The sequence below is a fragment of the Bombus huntii genome, chromosome 11 (assembly GCF_024542735.1).
Source record: "Bombus huntii isolate Logan2020A chromosome 11, iyBomHunt1.1, whole genome shotgun sequence".
Classification (NCBI taxonomy): domain Eukaryota; kingdom Metazoa; phylum Arthropoda; class Insecta; order Hymenoptera; family Apidae; genus Bombus; species Bombus huntii.
This window is the reverse complement of record NC_066248.1, coordinates 8901812-8915791: the sequence shown is the minus strand read 5'-3', so window position 1 is coordinate 8915791 and position 13980 is coordinate 8901812. Positions and strand designations below refer to the sequence as shown.

The 13980-nt window shown below is 41.1% G+C and overlaps 1 protein-coding gene and 1 pseudogene across 3 annotated transcripts in view; both read right to left on the bottom strand.

Moving 5' to 3' along the window:
- LOC126871382 (LIM/homeobox protein Lhx9) overlaps nt 1-13980 on the bottom strand; it is a 416377-nt gene that overhangs the window by 270225 nt on the left and 132172 nt on the right. For all 3 annotated transcript variants that reach the window (XM_050630130.1, XM_050630132.1, XM_050630133.1), the window contains exon 3: nt 12181-12264. The gene's annotated coding sequence lies outside the window, so the exon portion shown is untranslated. The remainder of the gene's footprint in view (nt 1-12180; nt 12265-13980) is intronic.
- LOC126871312 (uncharacterized) lies at nt 4686-5166 on the bottom strand (annotated as a pseudogene).

The window sequence follows — 13980 nt, the reverse complement described above, 5'->3', positions numbered from 1 at the left end:
ACTCTCATAGAAAAAAGACTAAAAAGAAAACACCCCACTGGCCTCACTAAAGAAATAAAATAGACAAATTCGAAGATGGTATCCCGCTGGGGGTAGTCATCCACATTGTTATTTAGCAATCAAGTTAAAAAAAACTTACCAAATGTCCAGCTGGACAAATTGTAAAGTACAAATTAAATAATAATAATAATAAAAAAAATATAGACTGACGGAGCATCATACTTGATTTTGTGTTGATGTGAACGATATTGAAACAAATGATACCGTTACCAAACCTACTAGCACAATACTTTCCCACAGTTCTTTTAATAGCAAATCAAAATGAGATCTAACTAGAAATTAAAGAAGACAAACGGACGCCTGTTTTTATACATCTATTTGACACGATTCCAGAAAATCGTCTCCAGGTGAATGCTACGCGAAAAATTACGATTCACCTATAACTTCGATCTTACGAATTCAAAAATATTCAAACGATTGAAAATCTAGATACGAAAAGGAACAGCCGAAATCGATCAAACGACAACAACCTCTCCGCAATGTCTCCAACATCGATGAGCGAGCGTTCAAACATCGATATCGATCGTTCGTAGGTACCCGGGCAGATTATTATGTCGCTTGGTCATGTCTTCTGAGAAATTGATACATCGGTACGTCGAACGTGGGTATACACGTGTATAGAACGGGTGTGGTGGCTTTACACGGCTGGACCGAGTAGACCGACAATCTCGCGCCATTACGATCGCATAATGATCGTTATCCGCGAAGCACAAAAGGCACAAAGAGTGGCTCTCAATCGTCGAACCGTCTCCAACTATCGGTCGAAAATCGTCGATCACACTTGGCCTCTTCGCAATTATGATCACGAAACGATACAGCTGATCTTCTTTTGACCATCGAATCGAAACGTCTGCGAGGCGCAAGATCGTCCACGATAATCGAAGCAGTTCACCAAGTGCGCGCGCGCGCGCGCGCGCGCGTGTAATTTATATTTAAATAAGCTACGATCGAAACCACAAGGTAAATACGAGCGGTGCGCGTGTGCGTGCGATTTTCGCGTGGTATCGTGGGTTGTGGTTGCGAGCGGAAGACACGCGGGACTCATCTCGATCGATGAGTACCGTGGATGATCGATCGATCCCGTCACGGAAGAAATCTCTTTCCAGGGAACCGGCCTGTATTTGCGTTATATCGCTCCTTCGACACCCTTTTAGAGGATGAAAAAGGGAGATGTTGGCTCTTGCTGTGTAGACTCGAAAATACCTGTACTATTTAACATTCCATTATCGGGGAACGTTAAGTAAATCCGCGTACTGGTTTAAGGGACGAAAAGCTAGATGTGTCAAATGTGTACATAATCTGTTATAGAATTTTGGATAATTTTAAGTAGGACCATAATTGAGAGCTATTGCATTTTGATTCGTATACAGAATTACTAAGAATACGTAAATACCTTCAGCAAAATTAATAATTTCTTTATCCAGGTTAAAATATGATTTGTTTATTTTATATATGTTGATTATGTATGTTTATTGTTTCATATCCATCAATTTTAATAATTTATTTATACATATATAGCGAATAGAATCGAAGATATCAAGAAGATTTCAAGTGTTGGAGCAAATTCAAGACAGAGAAGGACCGAAATGGGCGAAGAGTAAATATTACTATAGTTGATCGCGTTTTACAGCAAATGATACTTCGAGAAAAATTCATATGATAACTAAAAGTATTATTTCACAAGTATCGTTCAGAAGGTAATACAATGATTCGATTATTGACAAATTTGCAGTGACCGATATTTCACACGTGATCTTATGCTATTAACAACCATAGAAGCTGGACAACATCAAATGTCCACGCGCCATCAACGACCATCTGCATCGAGCGACTGATGATCGACCTGTAATCGTTCGTTTGCCGGGACAAGCGTGCCGTCGACAAACAGCTTTGTTCACGTTGATAGGCGTGTAAATATTGTAATTAAAATGTTCGATAATCATTGTCATTTTTCGAGGAACCACTTCATCAGTTCCCGTTTCGTTATGGTAACGCGCCGGGCAAACAATGAACGTGACGCCGCAACGCTGTTATTGTCAATTTCGCCTCGTACCGGGCCTTTATCACTGTCGCTTGCGCGCGTAAAATCGAACACTATTAACATATACACATATTTCTACGAGCATGGCGATTTAAGAACTACCTGTGTCTCAATTAATATTCGATATTCCGCAATCGACATCGCATTTTAAAATGACCGTAACTAGAGAAAAGTCTAACCCACATTGTTTTAAATCGCAAACAATCGAAGAGACGCGCGTTACGGCCGCATCACACGAGTGGCAATGTGAGTTCTGCTATGTATTACGTTGTCCGGAAAGTGTCTTTCTTTTACAGACACGTCTTTTACAACGACGCATCTCTATACAAACATGAAACCTACGCTGTCGAACGTTGTGATCTTTATTTCGATAGAACAAAATGGATCATACGTAATTCGATACAATAATATAAAACGAAAGAAACTTTTCGAACGACATAACAGTAAATTTTTTTTTTATTTGGTAGAATTTTTACAATTAATTATCATTGAGAATTATAAGTAAATTATTTTGGCGTGATACTGTAACTTGTATTATAAGTGTTTATAGTACGTTTGATTGTAGTTGAATCTAATGCTTAAATCTAAAGGGTAATGTCTTTTTAGTCTGCGGATCTGATCCGTCGTGTCAAGTAATTGGCTAACTAATGGGTTTTGGTGGTTGTTAACTCTCATATTATATCTCTTACTGAATTTGGATATTTCTTCTTTAACTGTGGGTATCTTAAGCTCGCGATGTATAATAGCAGATGATAAGTATTTATGAGGTGTCGTATAGTCAACAATAAGCTACATTCAAATTTTGCATAAGCAATTAACAAGGAATCAGAGAGGTAATTTCGGAGCTCTAACGAATCATCTATCAAATAATTATACGTTGATAATTGAAATTATCATTTCCTATTTTTGTTAGATCTGGTTTCCGACTAAATTTGATTCTCAGCGAAGTTTGATTCTTGCCTAGCATCCCCTCGCGCATCTCCTAATCCTTCGTATAATACTAGCGCGCACGTTCACGGCAATTTTATTTTGATTCTGCCGGCACTACGGTACGACGAGGAAGAAGGGAAAAGAGAAAAGAGGAAGAGTAGAGGAGGAGATGGCTGCTCTGGCCATATAATAAAGGCAGCTTGGAAACAATATAAAACAATAAAGGGTTCTTACCATAACCGCGCGGTTCAGCCGGCACGATATTGTATCTGCCGGGCGAGAAGGTACGGGGGTGGGCGAAATGCGGCAGCCACACACGCCAACAGACGTATAGTGATAGAAGAAAGGTGGCAGCAAGGGGTAGCAGGGTCAGTTATCTAATATATGTGATAATAACTTCGAGCCCAGAATCGAAGCCGGCCACCTCTTGCAAATCTCGGATCTGCATATATGGATTGTTCGCCTACCTCTTTCCTCGTCTATCACGATCCTCCACATTCCTCGTGCTATCGCACGTTCTCCTCTTTCTTCGCGATTGCGTCTTCTCAACTTCCTCCCTCGTCAGGGTATACACGTATTATGAACACGTTGGGGCGATCTTGCGATGCTTTTGACGCCGCTTTTTACGAAAATTATAAAACGAATGGATAGATTAATTTTTAGAAGAGCGGAGATTTCTATAGATTTGTAATAGAAGACAAATATCAAGTTCTGCATGCTGGAGCGGACAGATTGAATTTTGAATCTAGAAGATTTCTATAATTTTCTAACAGATTATGAATATTAAGTTCCGAGTATCAGAGTAGGTAGATTTTATTCTTTAATCTAAGCAACTGTTAGTTTTTCAATCGGAAATGGATACATACTAAAAAATAACTTGTACAACGAATAACTAATCAAGTTACTTTAAAACATACTCTTACAAGTCTCATTTCGATTAAATTTGGGTTAGAACAATTAACTGATAGCATAAAATAGCATTGTTCAAGTACCAACCTGTAAATTCATGGCAATTGCGTTACATGGCCTACTTAATCCGCGCGTTTCCAATATTTCTGCATCGCGAGCGCAGCTAAGACCTTCGTACAGACCTCTAAACTCCCCTGATTTGTTCGCACACAACGTCGGTTCAGCTTGTAGCTTTATCGAGTTAGCGTGTCGTACAGATACAACAACGTTCCCGAGTTCGTTGGTGTAACCGTTAGGTCCGTGTGTATTCGTACGAAGTTCAATTTCGCGTGTCCCTATGTGGGTTCCGAGCACGAAAAGTTTCAGTCCGTTCGTGTGCGAGCACACGCGAAGAAGGGTGAGGTGGAGGGGAATTTCGAGATTGAAATTTGAAATATGGAAATAACAGAAAACGATTCGGGAACTAGGGGATAGGGCTGCCTTCCGCGGCGTGAAAATGACGAGTATCGATATTCGCCTACGCGGGCAAATAGGTCACCACGGCGAGGGTAGTGACCAAGGAAACGATTATCACTCTCCAAAGAGTTCCGTACGCATTTTTCGAAGTACATTGTTTTCCTCGAATCTAATTTTACCGGCCATTAAATAGCTAATTTACCTTACATCATTTTTAGATTCGTCCTAGAAACGTTTGTGATTTCTACCGGCTCGTGACAGTAATAAAGGAACTTTGAAGGCCAGTAAATCACTTTTTACAGCCCAATATTATTAACGTTTAAAAGCGCGGTTGAAATCGCGTGGAACAACGAAATCTGCCTTGAAACAGCCCGACAGAGGCCAGTACTACGGGGGATTAATCCCTGAGCCGAGCGTAGGCAGAGCAAATCTCGTTTCGAAAATTCCACGAAAATATTGCATCCACCCTGTGCTCCTTAAAACACAGGAACAAAAAAAAAAAGGAAGAATGTGAAAAAGAATTGCCTAGCAAAAAAGAAGAGAAAGAAGATAAACCGTAACGTTTCCTAACTGGTAAAAGCGAAGGGCTTAAAAAACGATACGGCAGCTAGGTTTTCGAGCCACAGCGCAGTCCCTTTGACCTTGTAACCATGGAATTGTTCGTCGAGCGTATGATCTGCCTCCCCTGCCATGCCCCACGAGTGCCGTCTTTCCACGTGGTTTCTGCCTTTGGTCTTTCGGTTTACTCCATGCAACAGCTCGAACGGCATGGTCCCGTCGCATTATATTACGTTACGTCACATTATGCACCTAGCCCGCTCGCCGGAACATTACTATGTTCTCTGCTATGCTAGCTGCTTGGTTAATGTTCTGTGGCAGCATTCCAGTCGCGCCGTCTTCTCGAAACAAAGACTTTGTTTGCCGTGCGCTTTGAGGCTGCCTCCTTGGGCTGCACCCCGGCTAGCGGCCCGCTATTCACCATTTACATTCGAACGAGTTAGTAAGCCACGGGGATATAGCCCGAGAAGAAAGCGATGCCACGAAACGGGCCATGGAACGTAAACCTTCCTGTATCCTTCGTAAAGAGATTATCATTTTAGGTATTTGTGTTCCCCTAACTACGTATTTACGACGCGCCTCACGGTCTCCAGCAACGAACGACCCGTTTCTAGATCTTCCTACTTGGCTTTCTACCGACGTTTCTTTCCTAGCATCGACCGTCAGGGATCATTTAATTCACGTCCCGTGGCTTTAAGCGGACACTGTATCATGAATAACTATGGTGCATAATGGGACTATTGCATAGTTGACTAATCAAGCTTTGAGTGTGCTCGAGGTTCCCTAAGATTATGAAACAGAAATCAAAGATTCCTTAGAGTTTAACTTACTAAAAGAGCAAAGTGTAAAAATTTCAAGGAATATGTTTTTCAAAAAATTACTTAAATTTCTAAAACTTATAAAGAATTACATATCCGTCGTTCTGTCCTCTCGGTTAATACCGGTATTACGGTCGTTCTAAATATTATAGCGCGTCAAGTTCGCGACCTAGAGTAATCTAGTTGTTGTACAAGGATCTACATAGATCTACAAGCGGAAGGAGCAGGTTCGAATAGCAGAATACAAATGCCCGATACATTGAGACAGTCCGTGAGGATCCTCGGAGCGGAGATCTTTATCGAAGATCAAGAGAACGAGGGACTGAAGGATCGCCGCGAATGCTCTGACAAAGGCCGGCGTCGGAGACCGAGGAATTCAGGAAGGCATAACGAGCGTTTTCACGCATCTCCGCGTAGAGGAGTGGCCCCGCCGCTGGAATTATTAATTAAGCACACTAATTAAGCGCGTTCATCGCGCTCGCCCGGAGGGGTCAGCCTGTGCGCGCGAGACCGACCAACAGGGAATCAGAAAGAGAAAGAGAGAGAGCGAGAGAACGACGAAGAGCGAGACGGCGCACTACGAAGGCTAACACGCGATTACAAACGCGATCGATAATAAATTACCTTTAAGCTAGAAACGCGCACTGCCACGTTTCTCCCTCCTCCTTCGACATCTATCTCGCTCTATCGTTCGCGTTCATGCTTTCATTCGGCCATTACAAGTCGTTGTTCCCAACCGTTCATTACAGCTCCAAGCTTACGTGTGGGTCATGCGAGAAAGCGTATCTCAACGGCCGAGTAATTATGCTTCCTCGATGGTGCACGCGGGAAGGTTCAAACGGAGGGGAAAGGAGCAGCCGAGGAGGAAAATCAGTCGCGGCCAAGAGAAGAGAACCGAGCTGCTTGGGGGAGGTCTGTACGAATACTTAGAGAGAAAGCAGAGTACGAGGCCGTGTAATAAATGCATGGGATTAACGAGGAATAAATAACGAGAGACTGTTAATAATGTCGTACCCTCGGTAAAGCACCATCCACCTTCCCCTTACCCTCATCCCTTCTTCTTCTTCTCACTCGCCTACTCCACCTTCTTCACCGTGCTGTATGCTGTGGCGGTCGTCCCTTCTCTTTTGCCTCTTTTCCTGGCTATGCTCGTCACGCTACTACTACGCAACTCCCTCGTTAGAAGCGACGTCCGCGACTTATGGAATCGCGAGAGACGCGGGAACCCGCGAGCCAGCAACTTTCGAGAATCATTAAAAACGCATCTTCGATCCGCGCGCCCGCGATCGGTTTCTTAACGAGGCCGTTAGCTACCGTCGTACCGGCTCGATTGCTTCTACCTTCATTGTTCCTACGTATTTTCTTTTTTTGTCTTGCTTCTCCTTTCCTCTTTGCTCGGGCCGGTCCTTTTTCTCATGGAGGAACGTGCGTGTAACTCACGCGACACAGGAACACGAAGGAGCACCGACGTTCGGTAATGGGGATCGAAGGGTCGGTGGTGGGACGATTGATATTATTGCGAGAAAAAGCGTAATGAAGAAGCGTAATGAGTGGCCGGCGTGTAAGGCCACTAGAGATTGAACGTTTTCGCGGCGACCTTTTTCCCGGCGGTTCAATTAATTTTTTGCTCGCGCTTTTAAACGACTCGAATCGCTTCCTTACGGATGCTGCACGGTCGTCCACGATCGAACACCACTTCCGCCATTCACGCGATATAATCGATAGATCCCTTCGACAAAGCGCGATTCTACTTTATAGCGTAATTTCAAAAATCTATGTTACCAGATTTACTTATGCAATTTCGTGTTTCGCGAATATAAAGAAATACAAACTAAATACAGATATATATTCCATATTGCTGAATATTATAATAAACCCGTTGCTCCGGATACTTTGTACATGTAACGTTGCACATTACAATATTTCCATTGTGTACATTTTTGTGTCGTTAAATTTCTCACAAATGCCTGAATGTCCACGTTCTAATTATTAGCGACTTTTTGACCGTCTACCATAGAATAGCAGCTAATCAACCGAACAATTTACATTCCTACGATCCGGCTAATAATTTAACGATCAACAAACGAATTATTTAAACTTTAATTAGTACTCTGCCGTCCTGCAAACAAGTATTTCACCGACGACCCGCCAAACATCGAGTTTTCAAGCGGAGCCTTCTAAAGGATCCCGGTGCGTACGTGTATACGGATTCCATTCTCTTACACGAACGTAGAAAAGAGTTCCTTCTACGGTGGATTAACCAAGGCGGGGGAGGAAGACGGAAGATGGAAGAAGGCAGAAATGGTGGACGACGCATAGCGTGGAGAAATAGCGGACGGCTGGGAGGAAAAGGGTGGGAGAGGGTGAGACGAGGCGAGGGTAAGGCACTAATGAGCAAATAAGGCGAAAAAAGGTGAAAATTCATTAGCAGTCAGCTAGCAATGGACGAAGGGGGAAGGGTTACCGAGAATCGGCGTAACTCTTTTCTCGGTAAAGGACTCGTGGCTCGACAAAGGGTTCTAAAAATAAATACATAATTAAACGTCGCGATAATTAACTTCTTTATGCCGGCAGAAATCGAGGCAATGCGTTTGTACGCGTCATTCTTGCATATGCACAGCTCTCTGTATGTATGTACGTGTGTATCGTTCGAAAGAATGATTTTACCGGCTTGGACGAGTCAGCCGTGCTAACGACAATGTAATGGCCTGATACTCGTATAACGATCACGATTATAAATACGATACTTAAATACGATTTATAAATACGAATTATAAACATGATTATCGTGTAATGAACGGTGATAATAAGAACGCGTCAATGACAAGTACATCAGGATTTAACGAGCACGAGAAATACGAGGCAACGAATCTGGCCGCTTAATCCGCGCACGGAATTTGCATTCGCCAATTTTCTATTCGACTCGGTTTTCCGTTCGTTTTTCCAATGTTTCTTCCGTATCTAACGAAGTTATTAAGCCCCCTTCTTTGACAAAATCAAGCGGAAACAAAGTTAATGACGTTCGTACGTCGAGCATGCATCCAAGAGCTTGCACGTTCGAGTGTACGATAAATGTGTGTATGTTGTTTCGGGGCCATCGTGTATGACAAATAATTACCAAGTACTTAGAGAGCGTATGAAAATTTAATAGCCAATGGAGGTACTTAGGTCAACTATTATACGTTATAGTTTCTGATGTATATTTTGGAAATTTCGCTATATTAAATATTTTAAAGACATCGTATAGAAAATATTTTCAATAAAAGAATATATTTTAATTTCCAAAATATTTTATAAATAGTATAAATGCAGCACCCATTGGTAGTCTAGCAAATCTAATAAATATTGAGTTGTCCTGAAAGTTCGTTGCGAAATTACAAAAAAAATTATTATTGTTAGCGATCTACAAATATTATTTTATAATACATGCAATATTCTGTTGGGTGATTTTTTCTACCTAGCGTTACAACCCCTTTTTTCATACTTTTAGATAATAATTTCTTTTTCCAGTTTTATTTTATTTGCATACAATGTTCAACATTGCCTTATTGAAAACCAAAACATTTCTTGAAAAAATAATCAATCCTAGCATATAATTCTTTTTAGTCTCCCTTATTAGTGAAAACTTAACTATACGCAGTATTGAAATTCGTACTTAGCATTTTATTATTTAATAAAAATTCAACCAAACTCAAATCCTTCAAATCGAAGATATGCCAGCAACGAAAAACGTTACAAACATAATCTATTCTAATATCGCATCTACCTATCCCCGAATATAGTAACCAACTATAACGCTATTTCCGAGGGAAATCTCCAAAAACACGGAGCACGTCCCATTTCCTAGATCTCCGAATCCACGCGGACGAGCAACAAAATAATCGTATCCGGAATTTCGTTCGGCCCTTATTAAAACAATCCGGCCGAAGATCCCGGGGTGTGTAAATCGGTGTAGAATACAATTACGCGAGTGACCAGATACTGCCCTACCCCCGCCTGATCATCGAACGCGAGGGAAAATCCGTTCGATTTCGGCTGAAAGCCGCGCTGATCGACTCGGCCGCGGATCAGCCGACTCCACTCTAATTTAGACATTTTCGGCACCAACTCGGTATATTTGTTATATTTTCACTCGAATCATTATTACGCGACACCGCACGCGCAGCGTGTACCAAAGGGGATTACGGCTTAATCCGGTCCGCTATAAATTGGGCGGAATCGCATCCCTGTTCCGGCTTGTCCCTCTCTATTTCCCTTCGCTGCCTCTCCTCGTTTCTCCTTCGCGTTTACCTTCGCTGTTCAACAGCCACCCTCTGTACGACTGCCTTCTCCTCCCTCGTTTCCTGCCGCGTTTCTCTGTCGAATCGTTCGCTAGAGTTTCTCCTTTTTTCGTCACACAAAATCCTGCTCCCATCCGGCCGTTTTTCGAGAAAGGGTTGCGGAGGATGAACGAGGTCTCGGCCAACGACAACGACAACGACAACGACCACGACCACGACGTCGAGGATGTTGGACAGGAGACGAGAGGTTGAACCGTAGTAGTCTGGACGAGGAAGCATGACGAGGAACCGGATAAGGAAAAAAAAAGAAACCACGAAGGAAACAGGGACGTACGGAATCCAAGAATATCGTAAGGTCGAACAAGGCGGCCATAGGAATACGTACGGCGAGCAAAACGAGAGTCGAATCGCGGCAAAGAAATATCGTCGGTCAACGGAGAAAATCCGTATCCTGGCAGTAACGACCGGGATGGACGAACGGGACCGAGAGTCGGCAGCTAGAGAGCCAGAGAGAAAGAAATCATGGGGGACAAAGGGGGAGGGAAGGAAGAGCCCGAACGAAGAGAAAGAATAAGAGGGAAAGAAAGGCTTGAGCTTGGGTAAAAGAGAAAGGAGGGAGAGAGAGAGACAGAGAGAGACAGAGAGAGACAGAGAGAGAGAGAGAGAGAGAGAGAGAGAAGGAAGAAAAGAGGAAAGGAACGAAGGGAAAGGGAAAGGTACCCTTAGCTGGTTTCCCTCAGGAGATTTTATAATGGCGTCCAGTTATTACCGCAGGACCTCGGGCCACGAACGCGATACGATTCTCCGACAAGGGACGAAGGCCGATTTAACAAGTGGTCAAATATACGGGCGCACGAGTGGTCTGAGCATCCTGGCCAGAAAAGCGGACCGACCTCGAAAGACCGATACAACGGTTGCCGATAATGATAACGATGATCGCGAAATGATAAAAAGAGATGGATGTAGGTTTCTCTCGTCGTCGTCGTCGTCGTCGTCGTTTCGACGGACTAGGCGAAGTTCTAGACGAGCTCTTATCCTTACTTCGAACATGTGATGTATCTTATCTCTTTTGATAAATAATTTTCTATAGCTCTTTCGAACAACTCATTTGTCATAGATGATACTTTATATGATTAATTTAGTATACGAAGAAAGGTAGATGCAAAGGAAATGTATAAATACAAAAATATTTGCATGGTAATTCTACTAATGTAACAGAAAGTGAGAGGATACTTAATGTACTCAGGATTAGTGTAAATGAGTGCTGTAATTACAAAATCAAGTTAACGCTGATTAACCGCGTGTATTACAAAGAAATCTAAATTATCCCATGTTTTCGAAGATTTTATTGCAGATCTATTATATTTCGTGATTTATGGACGAGGGTGTAACTTTTTAATGAGATTTAGCTGCGCGGTTCGTCATCGTCCAAATATCCCACGTAAAAGCTATGTAACGTAGTTTAATTACAAGACAGAATGACTACCGCAAAAACGATCTACAAGGATCGGGAGTGGTTTGAAAGTCTGGAAAATTAAAATATATAAGAGGACCGTGGTTTGATGCGTTAAATCGATAGGATATCATCGCGGTACGTCGCAGAGGAAGGATATTAATTATGAATTAATTAGACGAGACTGATATCGAGACCATTGAAAGGCACGGCGACTGAAAAACTCTTTATTCATAATTATACTGTTGGCAGTGTTAACGAAACAACAAACATATCGTATTACCAATTATGCTCCCGCATCGTGGCCCAGGATTTGTCGGGATAGAAGGGCGGGGGGGGGGGGGGGGGGCAGTGTAAAAAAAAGAACAAGCTTTGATTTCGTTCGAACGAAACCCGACAGTTTAATTGAACGTTTCCTTCTGACGCGTTTGTAATTACGAATTTGAGTGAATTATTCCATGCCGTGAACACGCGTTTCGTTGTGCTTTCTTTTTTTCCCCCCTCGGTTTTTCGGTTCTGCAGTGTAATTAAAATATCAACGATACGTGTAACAGGGGATACATATGTACAAAAATATTTCGTTAAACGTTTCCGATGTACGTGAGCAATATACAGACTGTATTTACCGGGGTTACATACGAAATGTAATTAAAAATCGTAATCAGTATCACAAACCTTATCAACTGGTCTCTCAAACCCGATGGTGAAAGTTTTAATAAAGCTGCGGAGACTCGAGTTCCATTTCACCGACAAATAATTCTGAAACAATACATTTTACTAATTTAATAAAATATAATATATGCAAATTTGCATAAACCGTTAAGAAACCAAACTATTTTCCGACAAATGTTCAACTTGTATCTAAATTAATTTTTTCTAATTATTAGATTGTCTCATAGATAATGTATTTAATAATTAATCAACAGCGTATTTTCTTTCATTCCTACGATCGTTTGCCGATTTCTATTAAATTCTTCCTCTAATAAACCTATATGCATACTATTAAATTTAAATTTAATACTAAATTTAATATTAAATTCACATTCCTTCAAAAATGACTAACCTCGATTGAATCGATCAATTTGTTTTCTGTATATCTCTAGAACTAAGATATTGTGTTACAATCTAAAAAGTGTAAATTTATTGAATATGACAATCCAAACATAAAATATATACATTTTACTTCCACGAATATTTCTCTAACAAATCTCCCTCAATTAACAACTACGTATGTATATCTATACGTTTCATCGTACAATTTTCAAGTGAATAGAACATATTCTCTATAACTACAATGTAACATAAACGTAAACGACAAAAGATTGACGAATGTTCGGAATGCCTTCCGGATGGCCGGCGTGCCAAAATTCCACGAATTTCGCGGGACTAATTTAGATCAGAGGGGACGTGAGTGTATGCACTCCACTCTGCGAATCATCATACTTTTCCCTGATATACGAGATGTCAATTTAATTGCAGAAAATACTTGGGGACGACACGTGAACCACCCGTCGGCTAGTTTAAATTAGAGGAGCCTCAAAGACGCGCGTGGACTCGCGGAATTCGAACAACGAGACGGAGTGAACGAGTTCGCTTCTAGAGAAAGAAGCAGGTTTCAATTACCAGCCGAACTCTAAGCCCGACTCTGCTTGCCAGAACTTTCAACAACGAAACTCACTCAACACGCTGACTGACTTTGTCAAAACTCGTAAACGATTGCAAGAATAGAGTGAAATGATCAAAGTTCTTCCTTCTACTTATTTTGTTTATCTTGTTACGTTTCTGGTTACGCTGCTGACCGTACGTATGTACATACTAGGACTCGTATTCGTTGTATCTATTGAAAAGTTCTATCAAATGTTATTTTATTTGATTAAAAAAATCGTCAGAAACTTTATTTAATCTCTCTTTTTTTTTATTTTAAGTAGAAGAAGTGGAAATCATTTAATTTGTATCCTAATACTTATGAATGATAGTGTATGTTATATATTGTACTGTATATTTTGTAATATACAAAATGTTTCGATACTGTTGATACATTTTTTAATCCTGCTGCGTTCTATATGTAAGACAATTATGTATGTATATGTAAGATAATTAGGTACATAATTAGATGTTAGTCATTTGTAAGAATTTGTTTTATATAAAATAACGCGAGTATGCAATGTGAACATAAATATAAACATAAATTAATCGATAGGATTACTAGGCGGCCAGCGCGAGCCTCTCTTCGTTTTTTGACGACTAAGCCATTTAAGTTGTCGATAAATTAGTATTCGAAATGGTTATTGGTTATAATAAATGATCGATGTAAACATTGACTGATAATTTTTATGGAACATACACAAAATGTTTTTCATCGTTTGCAGTTTCGAAGAAAAGGACTCGACTAACGAATTCGTACTTGTAACTGCTCAACCTAGTTTCGAAACAGCCAGAGTTCAATATGGCTGAACGACTTTACATGTTCGGTAC